At 40.5% G+C, this 14,156-nt stretch overlaps 1 non-coding gene across 1 annotated transcript; it reads right to left on the bottom strand.

Annotated features, from left to right (window-relative positions):
• Window positions 1–4,915: 4,915 nt before the first annotated feature.
• LOC130965039 (small nucleolar RNA R71) lies at window positions 4,916–5,023 on the bottom strand. The gene has a single exon (XR_009081097.1). It is a non-coding gene; the product is annotated as a small nucleolar RNA R71 (small nucleolar RNA).
• Window positions 5,024–14,156: the final 9,133 nt, after the last annotated feature.

Genomic DNA, 14,156 nt, shown 5'->3' with positions numbered 1-14,156 from the left:
TATTCTCTTTCTATGATTGTAATCCTTGATTTGTTTGATTCTTTGTGTCCATTATTCTGTGCATTCATGCATTTATATGATTGAGGCCATCATTTCATTAGCTCACTTACCCAAATGGCCTTACCTTTTATCTTCCCTTATTAACCAAATTTGAGCCTACGATTAACCCACTTTGTTCTTAATTTAGCACATTACAAGCCGTAAAGCAAAAAACAATGAATGTCCTTAATTTGGATCTTTGATTAAGCTTAGGCAAGAGTGTGTGAGTATCATTCAAGTGTGGGAACCTTGGGACATTGGGTGAATAAAAGGGGTAGTTTTGTATTGTTATTGAAAATATTGGGAATTGGGTACATACTCATGTATTGATCAAATGTAAAACCTTATGCATTGAGGTTCTTGTATATAGAAAAAAAAAAGAAAAATGAGAAAAAGAAAAGAAAAGAAGAAAAAAAGAGAAAAATAATATGGAAAAGAAAAAAAATAGAAAAAGAAAGAAAAAGAAGAAAAAAAAGAAAGAAATAAAAAGGGGATAAAATGCCCCAAGGTAAAGTTCAAATGAAATCAATGCATATGTGTGATAATCAAAAGAAAATACATGAGTATGTGAAAAAGTGGAAAATGGGTAGTTAGGTTAGAACTTAATTGTATAGGATGTCATAGGTTAGGTGGGAAGTCTAAGCTTATCAAAGATTCAAATTTCAAGCTCACTTAACCAAATATGCATCCTACCTTAACCCTAACCCCATTACAACCTAAAGAAAAGACCTCATGATAATTGTAGGCATGCATTGAATATTTGTTGATTATTAGAAGAAAAACAAATCTTGGAAAGCATGATTAAGGGAGAATTGAGTGAATCAACCCCAAACACCGAGCGAATAGAGTGCAAACACTTCCGGTGAGGGTTCGATGCTCAATTCCTTGATTCCCGGCTCTCACGAGCATTCCTCATGCAAGGTTGCATATATCGCATTTGATGCTTAAAAATTGGCAAGTCCTATACATTGACCACCATCGTGTCCCATATGCTCGCATATATCCTAGGAAGGTTGATTTGTTCCTAACCAAGTAGATAATAGCACTAGTCATAGTTGCATTCATATAAGTAGGTTACACTTCTTGAGTCTTATACTTTTGTGATCCCTCGGTCTTCTATGTTTCTTTTGCACTCCTCTAAGCATGAGGACATGCTAGAATTTAAGTGTGGGGAGGTTGATAAACCCCATTTTGAGGGTTTATCTTGTGTTGATTTCAGGGGTCTTATGATGAGCGGATAATTTGTACGCTTTTTGGCATTGTTTTTAGTATGTTTTTAGTAGGATTTAGTTAGTTTTTAGTATATTTTTATTAGTTTTTAGTTAAAATTCACTTTTCTGGACTTTACTATGAGTTTGTGTCTTTTTCTGTGATTTCAGGTATTTTCTGGCTGAAATTGAGGGACCTGAGCAAAAATCTGATTCAGAGACTGAAAAGGACTGCAGATGCTGTTTGATTCTGACCTCCCTGCACTCGAAGTGGATTTTCTGGAGCTACAGAAGCCAAATTGGCGCGCTCTCAACGGTGTTGGAAAGCAGACATCCTGGGCTTTCCAACAATATATGATAGTCCATATTTTGCCCAAGATTTGATGGCCCAAATCGGCGTTCAAAGTCACCTTCAGAATTCCCAGCGTTAAACGCCGGAACTGGCACCAAAGTGGGAGTTAAACGCCCAAACTGGCACAGAAGCTGGCGTTTAACTCCAAGAAAAGTCTCTACACGAAAATGCTTCATTGCTCAGCCCAAGCACACACCAAGTGGGCCCGGAAGTGGATTTTTATGTCATTTACTCATCTTTGTAATTCTTAAGCTACTAGTTCCCTATAAATAGGACCTTTTACTATTGTATTTTCATCTTTTGATCACTTTAGATCTCTAGATCATCTTTGGACATCTAGTTCTTAGATCATTTGGGGGCTGGCCTCACGGCCATGCCTAGACCTTGTTCTTATGTATTTTCAACGGTGGAGTTTCTACACACCATAGATTAAGGTGTGGAGCTCTGCTGTACCTCGAGTATTAATGCAATTACTATTGTTCTTCTATTCAATTCAGCTTGTTCTTGTTCCAAGATATCACTTGTTCTTCAACTTGATGAATGTGATGATCCGTGACACTCATCATCATTCTCACCCATGAACGAGTGACTGACAACCACCTCCGTTCTACCTTAGATTGAGTGAATATCTCTTGGATTCCTGATACACGACGCATGGTTGATTGCCTGACAACCGAGCGCTCGCCTGACAACCGAGCCAGCCATTCCGTGAGATCAGAGTCTTCGTGGTACAGGCAAGAACTGATGGCGGCATTCAAGAGAATCCGGAAGGTCTAAACCTTGTCTGTGGTATTCTGAGTAGGATTCAATGATTGAATGACTGTGACGTGCTTCAAACTCCTGAGGGCGGGGCGTTAGTGACAGACGCAAAAGAATCACTGGATTCTATTCCGGCCTGATTGAGAACCGATAGATGGATAGCCGTGCCGTGACAGGGTGCGTTGAACATTTCCACTGAGAGGATGGGAGGTAGCCACTGACAACGGTGAAACCCTTGCATAAGCTTGCCATGGAAAGGAGTAAGAAGGATTGGATGAAGACAGTAGGAAAGCAGAGAGACGGAAGGGACAAAGCATCTTCATACACTTATCTGAAATTCTCACCAATGAATTGCATAAGTATCTCTATCTTTATCTTTATGTTTCATTCATCATCTATACCCATTTGAGTCTGCCTGACTAAGATTTACAAGGTGACCATAGCTTGCTTCATACCAACAATCTCTGTGGGATCGACCCTTACTCGCGTAAGGTTTATTACTTGGACGACCCAGTACACTTGCTGGTTAGTTGTGCGAAGTTGTAGTGATCACAATTTCGTGCACCAAGTTTTTGGCGCCGTTGCCGGGGATTGTTTCGTGTATGGACAACTGACGATTCATCTTGTTGCTTAGATTAGGTATTTTTCTTCAGAGTTCTTAAGAATGAATTCTAGTGTTTTATGATGATCTGTTGAAGTCTGGCTGGCTGTAAAGCCATGTCTAATTTTATTGGACCGAGGTATCAACTTATCATCACAAGAGCTTGTTGATTTCTATCAATCTTGCTGTTGGAGCAGTGATCTGCTAAGGCTTGGCTGGCCATTGGCCATGTCTAGTGTTTTGGACCGAAGCTTTCTTTGAAAGCTTGGCTGGCTGTGAAGCCATGTCTAATTCCTGGACCGGAGTCTTAGACTAGCATTGCAATGATTCCTGGAATCCAAATTAAGAATTCTGAAACCTTTATTTTCTATTTTCATATAATTTTCGAAAAAGCACAAAAAAATTACAAAATCATAAAAAACCAAAAAAAAAAGATTTTATGTTTCTTGTTGAGTCTAGTGTCTTATTTTAAGTTTGGTGTCTTGCATGCATTGTTTATTTGATCTTGGTTCTATTTTCAAGTCAATAGTACAGGGAACTGAAGATTCAGAACATGCAGCAGAGGAATTACACAGAAAAAGCTGGGCGTTCAAAACGCCCAGTGAAGAAGGACAGACTGGCGTTTAAATGCCAGCCAGGGTGCCTGGTTGGGCGTTTAACGCCCAAAAAGGTAGTGCATTGGGCGTTAAACGCCAGAATGTGCACCATTCTGGGCGTTTAACGCCAGGATGGCACAAGGGGGAGGATTCTGTTTTCAAATCAATTTTTTTCCAAGTTTTCAAAGTTTTTCAAAATCAAATCTTTTTCAAATCATATCTTTTCAATCAAATCTTTTACAAATCAATTTATTTCCTTTTTCAAAGATACTTGCTAACAATTAATGATTTGATTGAACAATTCAAGTATGTTGCCTTTTCTGTTGAGAAAGGTTTAATGTTTGAATCATATCTTTTCTTGTTAGGCAAGTCATTAATTTTTAAAATCAAATTTTTTTAAAATTATTTTCAAATCATATCTTTTCAATCATATCTTTTTAAAACCATAACTTTTCAATCAAATCTTTTTAATCACATCTTTTTCAAAATAGTTTTCAATCATATCTTTTTAAACTCTAATTTCAAAATCTTTTTCAAAAATTACTTGATTTCTTTCCCACTCTTGGTTTTCGAAAATCAATTAAAGTTTTTCAAAATATTTTCAAAATCTTTCACTTAAATTTCGAAACTTTCTTCCCCTCTTCTCACATCCTTCTATTTATGGAGTACCACTCCTTCTCAATGCACAATTCGAACTATATCTGATTAAGTTCGAATTCTTCTACCTCTTCCTTCTAATTTTTTTCTTCTCTGACACCTCAAGGAATTTCTATACTGTGACATAGAGGATTCCACATTTTCTTGTTCTCTTCTCTTTCATATGAGCAGGAACAAAGACAAAGGCATTCTTGTTGAAGCTGACCCTGAACCTGAAAGGACCTTGAAGCGAAAGCTAAGAGAAGCTAAGGCACAACTCTCTGTAGAAGACCTAACAGAAATCTTCAAAGAAGAAGACATGGCAGCCGAAAACAACAACAATGCAAACAATGCAAGGAAGGTGCTGGGTGACTTTACTGCACCTACTCCCGACTTCTATGGGAGAAGCATCTCTATCCCTGCCATTGGAGCAAACAACTTTGAGCTTAAGCCTCAATTAGTTTCTCTAATGCAACAGAATTGCAAGTTCCATGGACGTCCATTGGAAGATCCTCATCAGTTCTTAGCTGAATTCTTACAAATCTGTGACACTGTCAAGACTAATGGGGTTGACCCTGAGGTCTACAGACTTATGCTATTCCCTTTTGCTGTAAGAGACAGAGCTAGAATATGGTTGGACTTACAACCGAAAGACAGCCTGAACTCTTGGGAAAAGCTAGTCAATGCCTTCTTGGCAAAGTTCTTTCCACCTCAAAAATTGAGTAAGCTTAGAGTGGAAGTCCAAACCTTTAGACAGAAGGAAGGTGAATCCCTCTATGAAGCTTGGGAGAGATAGAAATAATTGATCAGAAAGTGTCCATCCGATATGCTTTCTGAATGGAGCATCATAGGTATTTTCTATGATGGTCTCTCTGAACTGTCCAAGATGTCTTTGGATAGCTCTGCTGGAGGATCTCTTCATCTGAAGAAGACGCCTGCAGAAGCTCAAGAGCTAATTGAAATGGTTGCAAATAACCAATTCATGTACACTTCTGAAAGAAATCCTGTGAACAATGGGACTAATCAGAAGAAAGGAGTTCTTGAGATTGATACTCTGAATGCCATATTTGCTCAGAACAAAATATTGACTCAGCAAGTCAATTTGATTTCTCAAAGTCTGTCTGGAATGCAAAATGCACCAGTCAGTACTAAGGATGCTTCATCTGAAGGAGAAGCTTATGATCCTGAGAACCCTTCAATGGAAGATGTGAATTACCTAGGAGAACCCTATGGAAACACCTATAATTTTTCATGGAGAAATCATCCAAATTTCTCATGGAAGGATCAACAGAGACCTCAACAAGGTTTCAACAACAATAATGGTGGAAGAAACAGGTTTAGCAATGGCAAACCTTTTCCATCATCTTCTCAGCAACAGATAGAGAATTCTAAGCAGAACCACTCTGACTTAGCAACCATGGTCTCTGACCTAATCAAAACCACTCAAAGTTTCATGAATGAAACAAGATCCTCCATTAGAAATTTGGAGGCACAAGTGGGACAGCTGAGCAAGAAAGCTACTGAACTCCCTCCTAGTACTCTTCCAAGCAATACAGAAGAAAATCCAAAATGAGAGTGCAAGGCCATCAACATGGCCGAATTTGGAGAGGAAGGAGAGGAAGTAAACGCCACTGAGGAAGACCTCAATGGGCGTGCACTGACCTCCAATGAGTTCCCTAATGAGGAACCATGGGAATCCGAGGCTCAAAATGAGACCATAGAGATTCCATTGGATTTACTTCTGCCATTCATGAGCTCTGATGAGTATTCTTCCTCTGAAGAGGATGAGTATGTCACTGAAGAGCAAGTTGCTAAATACCTTGGAGCAATCATGAAGCTAAATGACAAGTTATTTGGTAATGAGACTTGGGAGAAAGAACCTCCTTTGCTCACCAAAGAACTGGATGACTTGTCTAGGCAGAAAGTACCTCAAAAGAAACAAGATCCTGGGAAATTTTCAATACCTTGTACCATAGGCACCATGACCTTCAAGAAGGCTCTGTGTGACTTAGGGTCAAGTGTAAACCTCATGTCTCTCTCTGTAATGGAGAAGCTAGGGATCTTTGAGGTACAAGCTGCAAGAATCTCACTAGAGATGGCAGACAACTCAAGAAAACAAGCTTATGGACTTGTAGAGGATGTTCTGGTAAAAGTTGAAGACCATTACATCCCTGCTGATTTCATAGTCCTAGAGACTGGGAAATACATGGATGAATACATCATCCTTGGCAGACCTTTCCTAGCCACAGCAAGGGCTGTGATTGATGTTGATAGAGGTGAACTGATCATTCAAGTTAATGAAGAATCCTTTGTGTTTAAGGCTCAAGGATACCCCTCTATCACCATGGAGAGGAAGCATGAAGAGCTTCTCTCAAAACAGAGTCAAACAGAGCCCCCACAGTCAAACTCTAAGTTTGGTGTTGGGAGGCCACAACCAAACTCTAAGTTTGGTGTTGAACCCCCACATTCAAACTCTAAGTTTGGTGTTGGGAGGTTCCAACATTGCTCTGAGCATTTGTGAGGCTCCATGTGAGCCCTCTGTCAAGCTACTGACATTAAAGAAGCGCTTGTTGGGAGGTAACCCAATGTTATATTTTATCCATTTTCTTTTGTTATTTTATGTTTTCTGTAGGTTGATGATCATGAGAAGTCACAAAATCAATTGAAAAAGCAAAAACAAAATGAAAAACAGGAAGAAAAATAGCACACCCTTGAGGAAGAACCTACTGGCGTTTAAATGCCAGTAAGGCTAGCAGATGGGCGTTTAACGCCCAGTCTGGCACCACTCTGGGCGTTTAACGCCAGAAAGGGGCACCAGACTGGCGTTAAACGCCAGACAAGGGCAAGAACCTGGCGTTAAATGCCAGAAATGGGCACCAGCCCGGCGTTTAACGCTAGAATTGGCTCAAAATGCATTTTTTGCATGCCATTTGGTGCAGGGATGACTTTTCCTTGACACCTCAGGATCTGTGGACCCCACAGGATCCCCACCTACCCCACCACCCTCTTTCTTCTTCACCCATTCACCAATCACCTCAATACCTCTTCCCCAAAAACCCTTCACCTATCAAATCCCATCTTTCTCTTCACCACTCACATCCATCCTTCATAAAACCCCACCTACCTCATCATTCAAAATTCAAACCACTTTCCCTCCCAAACCCACCCATAATGGCCAAACCCTACCCCTCCCCTCACCCCTATATAAACCCATCTTCACTCCTTCATTTTCACACACCCTAAACACTACTTCTTCCCCCTTTGGCCGAACCACATAGCCTCCTCCATCTCCTCCATTTTCTTCTTCTTCTCCTCTATTCTTTCTTCTTTTGCTCGAGGACGAGCAAACCTTTTAAGTATGGTGTGGTAAAAGCGTTGCTTTTTGTTTTTCCATAACCATTTATGGCATCCAAGGCCGGAGAAACCTCTAGAAAGAGGATAGGGAAGGCAAAAGCTTCCACCTCCGAGTCATGGGAGATGGAGAGATTCATCTCAAGGGTGCATAAAGACCACTTCTATGAAGTTGTGGCCATGAAGAAGGTGATCCCTGAGGTCCCTTTCAAACTCAAAAAGGGTCAACTTTGATTAAAGGTTCGACCAAGTCCTCACAGACATTTGTGAAGAGGGCGCTCAATGGAAGAGAGATTCAAGAGGAAAGCCGGTTCAACTGAGAAGGCATGACCTCAAGCCCATCACTAAGAAAAGGATGGAGCAAACAAGAGACCCCACTCATCATGAAATCCCTGAGATGCCTCAAGGGATGCACTTTCCTCCACAAAACTATTGGGAGCAAATCAACACCTCCCTAGGAGAATTGAGTTCCAACATGGGACAACTAAGGGTGGAGCACCAAGAACATTCCATTCTCCTCTATGAAATTAAAGAAGATCAAAGAATCATAAGAGAGGAGCAAAAAAGACAAGGAAGAGACATTGAGGAGCTCAAGCACTCCATAAGATCTTCAAAAGGAAGAACAAGCCGCCATCACTGAGATGGACCCGTTCTTTAATCTCCTTGTTCTTTATTTTCTTGTTTTTCGAGTTTTCATGCTTATGTTTATCCATGTTTGTGCCTTATGATCATTAGTGTCTTAGTGTCTATGCCTTAAAGTTATGAATGTCCTATGAATCCATCACCTTTCTTAAAATGAAAACTGTTTTTATCACAAAAGAACAAGAAGTACAGGATTTCGAATTCATCTTTAAAACTAGCTTAATTAGTTTGATGTGGTGACAATACTTTTTGTTTTCTGAATGTATGCTTAAACAGTGCATATGTCTTTTGAATTTGTTGTTCATGAATGTTAAAATTGTTGGCCCTTGAAAGAATGATGAAAAAGGAGACATGTTACTGAGGATCTGAAAAATCATAAAAATGATTCTTGAAGCAAGAAAAAGCAGTGAATACAAAAAAAAAAAGACGAAAAAAAAAGAAAGAGAAAAAGAAAGAAAAAGTAAGAAATAAAGTTGTGATCCAAGGCAAAAAGAGTGTGCTTAAGAACCCTGGACACCTCTAATTGGGGACTCTAGCAAAGCTAAGTCACAATCTGAAAAGGTTCACCCAATTATGTGTCTGTGGCATGTATGTATCCGGTGGTAATACTGGAAGACAGAGTGCTTTGGGCCACGGTCAAGACTCAATAAGTAGCTGTGTTCAAGAATCATCATACTTAACTAGGAGAATCAATAACACTATCTGGATTCTGAGTTCCTAAAGAAGCCAATCATTCTGAATTTCAAAGGATAAAGTGAGATGCCAAAACTGTTCGGAGGCAAAAAGCTACTAGTCCCGCTCATCTAATTGGAGCTAAGTTTCATTGATAATTTGGAGTCTATAGTATATTCTCTTCTTTTTATCCTATTTGATTTTCAGTTGCTTGGGGACAAGCAACAATTTAAGTTTGGTGTTGTGATGAGCGGATAATTTGTACGCTTTTTGGCATTGTTTTTAGTATGTTTTTAGTAGGATTTTGTTAGTTTTTAGTATATTTTTATTAGTTTTTAGTTAAAATTCACTTTTCTGGACTTTACTATGAGTTTGTGTGTTTTTCTGTGATTTCAGGTATTTTCTGGCTGAAATTGAGGGACCTGAGCAAAAATCTGATTTAGAGACTGAAAAGGACTGCAGATGCTGTTGGATTCTGACCTCCCTGCACTCGAAGTGGATTTTCTGGAGCTACAGAAACCCAATTGGCGCGCTATCAACGGAGTTGGAAAGTAGACATCCTGGGCTTTCCAGCAATATATGATAGTCCATACTTTGCCCAAGATTTGATGGCCCAAACCGGCGTTCAAAGTCACCTTCAGAATTCCCAGCGTTAAACGCCGGAACTGGCACCAAAGTGGGAGTTAAACGCCCAAACTGGCACAGAAACTGGCGTTTAACTCCAAGAAGAGTCTCTACACGAAAATGCTTCATTGCTCAGCCCAAGCACACACCAAGTGGGCCCGGAAGTGGATTTTTATGTCATTTACTCATCTTTGTAATTCTTAAGCTACTAGTTCCCTATAAATAGGACCTTTTACTATTGTATTTTCATCTTTTGATCACTTTAGATCTCTAGATCATCTTTGGACATCTAGTTCTTAGATCATTTGGGGGCTGGCCTCACGGCCATACCTAGACCTTGTTCTTATGTATTTTCAACGGTGGAGTTTCTACACACCATAGATTAAGGTGTGGAGCTCTGATGTACCTCGAGTATTAATGCAATTACTATTGTTCTTCTATTCAATTCAGCTTGTTCTTGTTCCAAGATATCACTTGTTCTTCAACTTGATGAATGTGATGATCCGTGACACTCATCATCATTCTCACCCATGAACGTGTGACTGACAACCACCTCCGTTCTACCTTAGATTGAGTGAATATCTCTTGGATTCCTGATACACGACGCATGGTTGATCGCCTGACAACCGAGCCAGCCATTCCGTGAGATCAGAGTCTTCGTGGTATAGGCAAGAACTGATGGCGGCATTCAAGAGAATCCGGAAGGTCTAAACCTTGTCTGTGGTATTCTGAGTAGGATTCAATGATTGAATGACTGTGACGTGCTTCAAACTCCTGAGGGCGGGGCGTTAGTGACAGACGCAAAAGAATCACTGGATTCTATTCCGGCCTGATTGAGAACCGACAGATGGATAGCCGTGCCGTGACAGGGTGCGTTGAACATTTTCACTGAGAGGATGGGAGGTAGCCACTGACAACGGTGAAACCCTTGCATAAGCTTGCCATGGAAAGGAGTAAGAAGGATTGGATGAAGACAGTAGGAAAGCAGAGAGACGGAAGGGACAAAGCATCTTCATACACTTATCTGAAATTCTCACCAATGAATTGCATAAGTATCTCTATCTTTATCTTTATGTTTCATTCATCATCTATACCCATTTGAGTCTGCCTGACTAAGATTTACAAGGTGACCATAGCTTGCTTCATACCAACAATCTCTGTGGGATCGACCCTTACTCGCGTAAGGTTTATTACTTGGACGACCCAGTACACTTGCTGGTTAGTTGTGCGAAGTTGTAGTGATCACAATTTCGTGCACCATCTTATCAATGATTCAACACACTTTCTATATGAAAATACAAGATTTTGTGTTCTTTTCCAAATTTTTCCCCATGGATGAAAACATGCTTATTTTGCACTAAAATAGATACATTTCCAATCTTCTCTTGATGCCATTCGATGCCGTGACCTGTGTGTTAAGTGGTTTCAGAATATAGGGTAGGGATGGACCGGAAGAGAGAAGGAGGACGGGTACAAAGGAAGGGAGCATGAGAATTGAGCCTTGGAAATCTCAGCATGGGCGCGTGCGTGCACTTGACGCGTCCGCGTGGATAGAGCAACTAGAAGTCGAAGCCAAGAGCCAAGCCACAAGCCGGCTTGCATAGCGGCTAAGCCATGATCTTCAGGGGCGCGCACGCGTACATCACGCCTCCGCGCACATTACAAGATGCTTCGGTGGCGCGCGCGCGCACCTTGCGCGGGCGCGCCGATGTTCGAATATGATTTTTAAGAAGCCACGTGACTTAGGCTTGGAGGTAGTTGGGAATCCCATTTTTTGGGGAAATGTCTTGGCGGGAAAAGCTTAAGAAGACCAAAGGAGCAAGGGTTAAGGACACTTAGTTCATTTTTCTAGATTTTAGATATTTTGAGGGATAGTTAGTTACACTCTTGGAGAAGGAGAGAGAGATTCCAAGCTTTCACTAGGGTTCATCTTCATCCAATTTCTGAATTTTCAATCACTTTTTGGTGAGATCCATTGCACTTCTCACTTCACTTTGTTCATGTCATAGATCTTCTTCTCCAATTTCAAGTAGTGTTTGTAATTGCTCAATTCTCATAGATCTAGAATTCAACTTTGTAGTTTTGGATTTTATCAATACCTTGAGAATTTGATTTTCATTGTTGTTCTTTGATAATTGTTGTTAGTTCCTCGTGTTGCAATACTTTTCATTCTACTTTTCTCCTCATTTTACTATGACTTTCATTCTTGCTGATTGATGAGCGGATAATTTGTACGCTTTTTGGCATTGTTTTTAGTATGTTTTTAGTATGATTTAGTTAGTTTTTAGTATATTTTTATTAATTTTTAATTAAAATTCACTTTTCTGGACTTTACTATGAGTTTGTGTGTTTTTCTGTGATTTCAAGTATTTTCTGGCTGAAATTGAGGGACCTGAGCAAAAATCTGATTCAGAGACTGAAAAGGACTGCAGATGCTGTTGGATTCTGACCTCCCTGCACTCGAAGTGGATTTTCTGGAGCTACAGAAGTCCAATTGGCGCGCTCTCAATGGCGTTGAAAAGTAGACATCCTGGGCTTTCCAGCAATATATGATAGTTTGTACTTTGCCCAAGATTTGATGGCCCAAACCGGCGTTCAAAGTCACCTTCAGAATTCCCAGCGTTAAACGCTGGAACTGGCACCAAAATGGGAGTTAAACGCCCAAACTGGCACAAAAGCTGGCGTTTAACTCCAAGAAGAGTCTCTACACGAAAATGCTTCAATGCTCAGCCCAAGCACACACCAAGTGGGCCCGGAAGTGGATTTTTATGTCTTTTACTCATCTTTGTAATTCTTAAGCTATTAGTTCCCTATAAATAGGACCTTTTGCTATTGTATTTTTCATCTTGGTTTTTCTGGTTCCCTCTCTGGGGCCGAAGCCAATGATCACTCTTGTTCTTATGTATTTTCAACGGTGGAGTTTCTACACACCATAGATTAAGGTGTGGAGCTCTGCTGTACCTCGAGTATTAATGCAATTACTATTGTTCTTCTATTCAATTCAGCTTGTTCTTATTCCAAGATATCACTTGTTCTTCAACTTGATGAATGTGATGATCCGTGACACTCATCATCATTCTCACCTATGAACGTGTGACTGACAACCACCTCCGTTCTACCTTAGATTGGGTGAATGTCTCTTGGATTCCTGATACACGATGCATGGTTGATCGCCTGACAACCGAGCGCTCGCCTGACAACCGAGCCAGCCATTTCGTGAGATCAGAGTCTTCGTGGTATAAGCTAGAATTGATGGAAGCATTCAAGAGAATCCGGAAGGTCTAAACCTTGTCTGTGGTATTCTGAGTAGGATTCAATGATTGAATGACTGTGACGAGCTTCAAACTCGCGATTGTAGGGCGTTAGTGACAGACGCAAAAGAATCACTGGATTCTATTCCGACATGATCGAGAACCGACAGCTGGATAGCCGTGCCGTGATAGGGTGTGTTGAACATTTCCACTGAGAGGATGGGAGGTAGCCACTGACAACGGTGAAACCCTTGCATACAGCTTGCCATGAAAAGGAGCAAGAAGGATTGGATGAAGACAGTAGAAAAGCAGAGAGACGGAAGGGACAAAGCATCTCCATTCGCTTATCTGAAGTTCTTACCAATGAATTGCATAAGTATCTCTATCTTTATCTTTTATTCATATATCATCCATAACCATTTGAGTCTGCCTGACTGAGATTTACAAGGTGACCATAGCTTGCTTCATACCAACAATCTCCGTGGGATCGACCCTTACTCGCATAAGGTTTATTACTTGGACGACCCAGTGCACTTGCTGGTTAGTTGTGCGAAGTTGTGTTTATGCCATGGTATTGAGCACCAAGTCTTTGGGGCCATTACTAGGGATTATTTGAGTTGTGAAAAGTAGTGATCACAATTTCGCATACCAAGTTTTTGGCGCCGTTGCCGGGGATTGTTTCGAGTATGGACAACTGACGGTTCATCTTGTTGCTTAGATTAGGTATTTTTCAGAATTCTTAAGAATGAGTTCTAGAGTTTCATGATGATCTGTTGAAGTCTGGCTGGCTGTGAGGCCATGTCTAATCTTATTGGACCGAGGTTTCAATTTATCATCACAAGAGCTTGTTGATTTCTATCAATCTTGCTATTGGAGCAATGATCTGCTAAGGCTTGGCTGGCCATTGGCCATGTCTAGTGTTTTGGACCGAAGCTTTCTTTGAAAGCTTGGCTGGCTGTGAAGCCATGTCTAATTCCTGGACCGATGTCTTAGACTAGCATTGCAATGATTCCTGGGATTCTCATTAAGAATTTTGATACCTTTATTTTCTTTTCCACTTAATTTTCGAAAAAAATCCAAAAAAATTACAAAATCATAAAAACCAAAAATATTTTATGTTTCTTGTTTGAGTCCAGTGTCTCATTTTAAGTTTGGTGTCTTGCATGCATTGTTTATTTGATCTTGGTTCTATTTTCAAGTCAATAATACAGGGAACTGAAGATTCAGTACATGCAACAGAGGAGTTATACAGAAAAAGCTGGGCGTTCAAAATGCCCAGTGAAGAAGGCAGACTGGCGTTTAAATGCCAGCCAGGGTGCCTGGCTGGGCGTTTAACGCCCAAAAGGGTAGAGCTTTGGGCTTTAAACGCCAGAATGTGCACCATTCTGGGCGTTTAACGCCAGGATGGCACAAGAGGAAAGATTC

The sequence above is a fragment of the Arachis stenosperma genome, chromosome 2, assembly GCF_014773155.1.
Source record: "Arachis stenosperma cultivar V10309 chromosome 2, arast.V10309.gnm1.PFL2, whole genome shotgun sequence".
Taxonomy (NCBI): Eukaryota; Viridiplantae; Streptophyta; class Magnoliopsida; order Fabales; family Fabaceae; genus Arachis; species Arachis stenosperma.
The sequence above is the reverse complement of the archived record's forward strand: the minus strand, read 5'-3'. Positions and strand labels throughout refer to the sequence as shown.